The 8,748-nt window shown below is 42.3% G+C and overlaps 1 long non-coding RNA gene across 1 annotated transcript; it reads right to left on the bottom strand.

Moving 5' to 3' along the window:
• Positions 1 to 2,366: 2,366 nt before the first annotated feature.
• On the bottom strand, positions 2,367 to 8,134 carry LOC122662127. The gene is made up of 2 exons (XR_006332976.1): positions 7,725 to 8,134; positions 2,367 to 2,518 (listed from the first exon to the last, which is right to left on the bottom strand). It is a non-coding gene; the product is annotated as an uncharacterized LOC122662127 (long non-coding RNA).
• Positions 8,135 to 8,748: the final 614 nt, after the last annotated feature.

Genomic DNA, 8,748 nt, shown 5'->3' with positions numbered 1-8,748 from the left:
TCCTATTCCCGTATGTATGACGAAATAATGATGCACAAACTATCTATTTAAATTAAACTATGTTACACTAACTACTATATACTACACGAGAATATTTGAAAGGACTGCATTGTACTGAAATTAAAAAGTTAACGGAAGAAATGTATACCTGTTATGCTTTAAATAAATGCAATTAACCTAAACAGACATTGTCCCCCAGCTCAGGTGGAGGCAAAAGACTGACTTTATCCCTTTGTCGGATAGAGTAACGGCTTGCGAGTGTCGAACCTTACGATCTCGGACAGAATAATGGAGTTCCCAGCCCTTGGAAACTAGGGGCTCAAAGGCCAGACAAAGTGGCTATGCCACGGGGGTTTCCTAGATTTGGGAAAGAATGGGTCGTGGAAGCCGGACTTCAGACAAAGGGGCGAGGCTCAAAGGCTTGAACTTGGATTGGGGAAGAGCCCTTAAAAAAGAAAACAAGGAAAAGTTGGAAAATTGGAGCTCTAGGGGTGCCCCTCTCCCACAAACTTCGCTTTTCCAAATGAGGGGGGTGACCACCTTTTTATAGGCAAATTTTGGGTTCAGCGGTGCTGCAGAAAACGTGCAGGGCCACAGCACGTGCACATGGCGTCATGCTATAGGGCTGCAATGTACTCACACAGTACCGCACGGCAAGGCCGCACAGGCCACGGTGCCATGCGGCAGGGCCGCGCATTGTAGAGCACTGCCTTGCAGGGTTGCAACCATGATGCTGCCTTATGGGGTTGCGTGGGCTGTCTGGGACTGTCTGGGGGGGGTCGCATGCACGATGTACATTTTACAGGACGCGAGGAGATGTTCTCTGATACAATGTTGGTTTTGGGGACATTGCCAATCATCTGTGTCCGATCGTCGTCATCGCTGGGGGTGAAAAAATTCAGCGTCTACACTATTTTCAGGGGAGTTTGATCATGAATGGTTTTTTAAAGGTCTACTTTATAGTGACGAGGAAGAATGATTTTAGTGGTGGGGAACAATGATATCAATGGGCTACGTATGTGATTATGATAATTTATCTCTGTTGTTAATGTAATTTTAAGTAAGGATTACTATAAATTTAGAACTTTAAATCTGTGAATAAGCTATAGATATTAAGATGTTAGTCTTTTATTAGCCTACTTCCCTTACTGTAACATGAGTACATCTAATTTAATTTCTGCAATTGCTTTTGAACAGTAGTTTGCTCATTTTATCTAAGTATATTAACTTGATATTTATTGTGATATCATTTATACATTTACATCTGCTTAGATTTCATCAATTGCTGATGATCTAATGATATTTTGATAAATTTATTCGTGATTTTTGTTGTGACATGATTATAGCTAATCGTAATCCGACAGGCGAAATGACTTGAGTGATGTTTGAATTCTTGGAAGGGGAAAGGTATTGGACTCAAGATTTGAATCCAATCTGAAATGGGTATCCATTTTCCTTGTTTGGAAAGATTTGAGTGTGTGGTGAGATTGAGTCTTAATAGGGAATGCAATATTCCAAGTCCATGTGTGCTACCAATTTGAGAGTGTGAGGATTGTATTATATATACATAATCTTTGCCGGGCACTCCCCTCTCTTCATGTAATTTGTCCTCTATCATCACTGGTCTCTACTTTTAGATAGGCTTCAGATGAGGGAAAATTGCCCACTGGCCACAAAAAATCACCCAAGTGGGTGGTGCTGCAGGCATAGGGAAGAGAGCACCTTTGACTCCTTTGAGTGGGATTCAGATCCTCCCCACCGAGTACGCTCAAACAAACCACTTTCATAAATGACTTTACCCAATCCATTATCAGACAAGACTCATCACTGTCCAGGTAGTGACGATTCAAACCCTCTTTCTTATGCAATTCAATAATTCCTTTCATTCTTATCAGTACAGAAAAAAAAAATATATTAAATGTACATATATGTGAACCTGAGTATGATCTGATCACTCTCTCTATTAGGTTAGGTGAAGAGAGTGAAAATCGACCCAGTAGTAATGGCGAGTACTCATCCGGCCAAATGTCGTCACATCTCAAGATGCTCAATAACACCAGAGTGCGTTTCAGAAGAATCAATTAATCAGCCTTTCCATTTGAACCCATGGGAGCACTCCCTTCTCAACGCACACCACATCCAAAAGGGTCTTCTCTTTCCCAAACCTCCCTTGTCCAAAGACCCTTCCATCCCCATTATTGACCACCTTAAGGATTCCCTTTCCCGCACCCTCGTCCATTTCTTCCCCCTGGCCGGTCATCTCGTCACACATAAACAAAACAACCCACCTTCTTACTCGATTTCTTTGGATTGTAAGAACAACCAGCCAGGGGTCGATTTTGTCCACGCCGTTGCAGATCATGTGACCATGACAGATATCCTCTCCCCCATTCACGTTCCCCCCATTGTTCGATCATTTTTTCTGCAAGGAGAAGCTATCAACCATGATGGTCACACCTTGCCTTTGCTGGCCGTGTAGGTGACAGAGTTAGTGGATGGAATCTTCATCGCATTGATACTGAATTCTTCAAGAATTCAGAATCTAAGACCTAGGGAAAAACAGAGAGAATTAAGAAAGAAGGGGTTCTCCTGTTTCGAGCACAAGAGCAAGCTCCATAATTGGGGAAAAGAAGGAAGGAATTAAGGAGTATTGTATTTCATATCCATCTACACGTGTTGGGTCTTTATATATACCCTTACAACCAATTTCTGTTACAACAACAACTGTCCTAGCTGAGCTGGAAGAATCCTTCTAAATGAACCCTTCTAACCACTTGGGTTTACGCAAGCCTTCTCTGGACCTGAGTTGTATGGTATCACCTTGTTGGACTCCCTCCTCATGTAGACTAGACCCATGATCTGTGGTCTGGATTGTATCATTTCCACCCCCACGGGCAAACACCTTGTCCTCAAGGTGAAAGGAAGGCTAAGACTCTCTTAAAACAGAGACATCCTCCCACGTCGACTCTTCCAAGGGAACTCCTTGCCATTGGATAAGAAGTTGAGGTATCCATCGACGTTGTCGTAAAATTTTGCGGGAATCAAGAACCACCGCCGGATGCAAAGGTGGAGTAGTACACTGAATGTCCTCAAGCCAGTCAGGTTGAATAAATTGTTGACCTTTAAAAGGTTTGAGTTGAGAGACATGAAACACAGGGTGGATCTTAGAACCAGAGGGAAGTTCTAATTTGTATGCGACTGCATCAATCTTATCCAGAATTTTGAAAGGACCATAGTACCGTTTATCTAACTTTTGAGAAGGCCGCCGTACCACTGAAGTCTACCTATATGGCTGTAGCTTCAAAAGCACTAAATCATCAACCTGGAATTGTAATTCAGTTCTATGTTTATCAGCATTGAGCTTCATTCTTTGTTGGGCAGCAAGCAAGTGTTGACGAAGTAGGCCCTTGATTTCCTCCCTAGTCATCAGATCCCTGTCTAGGGCCTCCAAGGAAGAAGTCCCCTGGCAATAAGTTGGAATGCATGGTGGAGGTCTCCCATAGAGGGCTTCAAACAGGATCATTCCAATAGAGGAGTGAAAAGCCGTATTGTGGTGATACTCTGCCAAAGGCAGAAACTGAAACCAAAGGTGTGGTTTAGCAGCAACAATACACCATAGATATTGTTCAAGACATCAATTAATGACCTTTGTCTGCCCATCAGTTTGAGGGTGGTAAGCAGATGATAGTTTCAACTGCGTGCCATGCAAAAGAAATAGCTGCTGCCAGAATTTACTCAAAAAAATAGCATCTCTGTCACTAACAATGGACTTTGGCATGCCATGTAATTTGCAGACGATATCCAAGAATAGGGCTGCCACCTTAGCAGCAGTGTAATGCGATGGTAAGGCCCCAAAATGGGCAAACTTTGTATATCGATCAACCACGACCAAAATGACTGAGAACCCATGAGAGGAGGGAAGATGAGTTATAAAATCCACACCGATATCCTCAAAGGCTTGTTCAGAATTGGAAGTGGTCAGAATGAGCCATAAGGAGAGTGATTGAGTCCTTTGATCTTGGCGGTGACACAGTGTTGCACAAACCTCTTAACATCCTCCTTGAGTCCTTTCCAATGGAAATTAGCCGAAATCCTCAAATAAGTCTGTAAAATACCAGCATGACCTCTAGCTGGAGAACTGTGAAACTCGAAAAGAAGAGTGTGTCGTAAGGCCGCATCATCCCCTACAAATAATTTTCCCTTATAATATAACATGTCATTGTGAGTAGACCAAGGCCAAGCAATTGTAGCGTCTAAAGTGCATTTTGTGATGAGTTCTTGTATCTGAGGATCAGTGCGATGGTTAGCTTTAAGATCATCAAGGAATTTAAAATTCAGTAATGATAGAGCCATGAATGTTGCTGGAAGACAATCAGCTGTGTCTCTCCTAGAGAGTGCATCGGCAGCCTTGTTGTCGGGGCCTGGTTTATAACATATCTCATAAGAATAACCAAGCAATTTACAAAGGTAATGCTGCTGTTCAGGAGACTGGACTGTACTGGACATAAGTCCTCTGAGACTTTGCTGATCAGTCCGGATAATGAACTTAGAACCTAAAAGATATTGTCTCCATTTGGCCACCGCACATGTAATCACATAAAGCTCTCTGATATAAGTAGATTTCGCTTGCATTTGAGGCGACATTTTCTTACTGAAAAAAGCAATAGGATGAGAATTTTGCATTAATACTGCTCCAATGGCCCTCCCCGAAGCATCAGTCTCCAAAACGAAAGTAGAAGCAAAATTGGGAAGTTGGAAAACAGGGGTTGAACACAATGCAGCCTTCAGCTGTTGAAAGCTTTGTTCTATAGTTGGGGTCCATTTATAGGCATCCTTCTTAAGGAGGTCTGTAAGAGGAGAAGCAATTGAAGCATAGCCTTGTATAAATTTCTGGTAATAGCCCGTGAGACCCAAAAAACCCCGTAGCCTTTTCACTGTAGTTGGGGCAGGCCAGTTAGCAATGGCATCAATTTTCTCTGGGTCTGGTTGTAACCCTGTAGAACTGATTATATGGCCTAAGTAACCAATAGAAGACTGACCAAAGCTGCACTTGGAGAGCTTGGCATACAATTGATTCTGCTATAGGCATTGCAAGACCAAAGCTAAGTATTTTGCATGATCTTCCACCGTCTTGCTATAGACCAGTATATCATCAAAAAATATAATCACAAATTTACGAAGATAAGGCTCAAAAATTCTGGTCATAGTTGCTTGAAAGGTACTTGGGGCATTTGTGAGGCCAAATGGCATCACAAGGAACTCATAGTGGCCTTGATGAGTTCAAAAAACAGTTTTAGGAATGTCTGCAGTATGCATTCGTATTTGATGATAACCCGATCTAAGATCTAGCTTAGAAAACCAAGTTGCATTATGTAGTTCATCAATTAGCTCATCGACAGTAGGGATAGGAAATTTATCTTTGATTGTTACATTGTTCAGAGCTCTGTAATCAACACAGAATCTCCAACTGCCATCTTTTTTTTTTACTAACAGCACAGGGCTACTGTAGGGACTGACACTCGGTTGGATAATCCCATCTGCAAGCACATCAGCCACCATTTTCTCCATTTCAGCTTTCTGATAGTGAGGGTATCTATAAGGTCTAATAGATACAGCCTTTGAGTGGGACTCAAGTGAGATCCGGTGATCATTTAGTCTCTGAGGAGGTAATATGTTTGGAGTATCGAATACAGACTGGTGAGTGTCAAGAACAGTTTGGATGAGTAAAGGAATATGGGCTGTAGTGGCTGAGGCGGTGGTATCAAGTGTGTAATAACCCCAAAGCAGAAAACACGATGCAACAGTGTGAGCAGTAGAAAGTTTCGTGAGTTGATTACAGGTCAAAGATGAAATTGTATGGCACTGATCTGCTGTAATCACCACCAATTTACCCTACCACATAAACTTCATAGTAAGGTCCTTATAATTAGTTGCAATGGTGCCCAAAGTCTCCAGCCATTGAACCCCGAGAATAAGGTCTGCACCATGGAGAGATAGCACAAAGAAATCTGTGGTGAAGCAATGTTCATTCAAATTAAATGAAACATTTCTGCAGATACTAACACAAGTCAAATGCTCCCCATTGCCTACTTGAACTTGGAAGGTACTTGATGGCGTGACTACCAAACCCAAGAATTTAGCAGTGTGTTCTTGAATAAAATTGTGCGTGCTGCCCCCATCTATTAGCACCTCAACACTGGAGTTGTTGATCCGACCTTTGAGTCGCAAGGATTTAGGGGACCTATGGCCCATTAAGGCATGTAGACTGATTGCTGGATCAGAATTAGGTTCTTGCGATTCCTCAATTTCATTGGGTAACACCTCATCCATGAACTCATCACCCTCTAATAGCAAAAGAGTGGACCGACCTTTACACCTGTGACCCACATGAAACTTTTCATCACAATTAAAGCAAAGGCCCTTTTGCCTCCTTTGTTGTTGCTCAGCCTCTAATAGCCTCCTTATTGGTTGTTTGGGAGTCTGATTAGAAATTTGGGTGGTAGGACTAGGCCCCAAAATTGAAGGCAATGGATTGATAGATATTGGTTTCTGCTGCCAGGGTTTAGCATAAGGTTTGAAATCAAGGAATTTGTCCTCCTACAATCTAGCAAGATCCAGGGCCTGTTGCAGAGAATTAGGTTGTAATGCTAGGACCTCTCTTCTGAGCATTGGCTTGAGGCCAGAAATAAAACAACTCTTTAACATATCATCACTGAGGCCATAGATACGACTAGAAAGAGACTCAAACTTAACTTGATAATCCAAAACAGTGGTTTCTTGAACCAGTTTGGATAGGGCCCCCTTAAGATCTTCATATCTTGAAGGTCCGAAACGGATTTGAATCCCATTCACAAACTCAGTCCAGGTATTACATTGATTATTATGAAATTTCCATTGGAACCAACTACAAGCAGGACCGTCTAAATGAATAGATGCAAGTTTAACTTTCTGATTCTCAGGTATATCATGATAATCAAAATATTGATGGACTTTAAACAACCAGTCAACAGGATCACCATCAAGAAATCGAGGAAAATCAACTTTAAAACCTCTATTGGCACGGTGAAACTGCTGAAGACGAGGATGATGATCATCTGGACTGAAAGTACCCGTAGGACAGTCAAACTTAGAAGCTATCATCTCCACCAATTGTTGCTGAAAGGACGTATTAATGGCTTCCATATCCTGACGAATCCAAGAATGGATCCTCTCTTCATCATCTTTCTTTGATTCAAGAATGAGCTCTGAGCATTTAGTCACGATCACATCCATTGAAAGATTTGCAGACCTCTCCTTTGATCGAAGACCTTCTGCCATGGTTAACGGCAAAGTTGCAGATCAATGAAAGCACCAATGATACTGAATTCTTCAAGAATTCAGAATCTAAGAGCTAACGCAGGGGAAAAACAGAGAGAATTAAGAAAGAAGGGGTTCTCCTATTTTGAGCACAAGAGCAAGCTCCAGAATTGGGGAAAAGAAGGAAGGAATTAAGGAGTATTGTATTTCATATCCATTTACACGTGTTGGGTCTTTATATATACCCTTACAACCAATTTCTGTTACAACAACAACTGTCCTAGCTGAGCTGGAAGAATCCTTCTAAATGAACCCTTCTAACCACTTGGGTTTACGCAAGCCTTCTCTGGACCTGAGTTGTATGGTATCACCTTGGACTCCCTCCTCATGTAGACTAGACCCATGATCTGTGGTCTGGATTGTATCACGCATGCTCCTTCAACCATGCCATAGGTGATGGCAGTTCCTTTTGGAATTTCTTCAATTTATGGGCCGAGATATGCAGGATGGTTAAGGGAAAGGGAAAGCATGATCAAATCTCACGCCCACCAATACTCACACGCTGGGTCCTTGATGGCCACGGCCCTGTTATCAATTTACCTTACTCTCACCATGATGAGTTCATTGATAGATGCCTGCCACCCATGACCCATGACGCTTAAAGACAGGTTCTTCCATTTCTCACCACAATCCATTGCGAGACTCAAAGCTAAGGCCAATGCCAAGTGCAACACTATTAGCACCATATCCTCCTTCCAGGCCTTGTCTGCACTTGTCTGGTGGTCTATGACACGGGCACGCCGCCATCTACCCAACCACCAAAAAATGAGTTGCTGGTTTAGCCCTGTTGTGCAAGAATTTCTGCCGGAGAAAATCCTTACCGTAAACACAACTCTTAAGCTAACAAAGAAGATTGAGAGAAATTGAGAATGACAGAGAGAAGACAGAGAGAAGACACTGGAGTAATATATTCTCTTTATTGATCATTGAATACAATCCAATTCATTCCCCTTGAGGGTTTAGCCTTCAATTTATATAGATGGGTTAGATCTAAAGTAACCCATTCTCCGTTGGTAGTGATCTTCCTTAGTAGCACGGTTTTTTGGTACTCTCATTCTTGATGTGGTCCTCTCCTCAATTTCGGGATTCTCGGTCCACGTAGGACTTTCCATGGGTGGTCATCTAACCGTCATGGTGGGGATTAGTTTTATAACCGTCGTCCAAGTTTCATTTCTTTGAGCATCCACGTGTACGGTCATGATTTGAGGTAGAAATTATGGTGTATCATTTGCCCCCTACTCTCTTCACCTCGGTTGAGGCATCTTGGTTGAGGTGTAGGGAGTAATTTAACGAAATTTGGAGAAGTGCCTGGATGATCTGTCCAAAGCTCAAGTTTGCCATCTGGGGCTGGCTAGCACCAGGCTACGTTTTGACGATGATTCTTCTTCATTT

Source organism: Telopea speciosissima, chromosome 5 (assembly GCF_018873765.1).
Source record: "Telopea speciosissima isolate NSW1024214 ecotype Mountain lineage chromosome 5, Tspe_v1, whole genome shotgun sequence".
NCBI classification, from domain to species: Eukaryota; Viridiplantae; Streptophyta; class Magnoliopsida; order Proteales; family Proteaceae; genus Telopea; species Telopea speciosissima.
The sequence above is the reverse complement of the archived record's forward strand: the minus strand, read 5'-3'. Positions and strand labels throughout refer to the sequence as shown.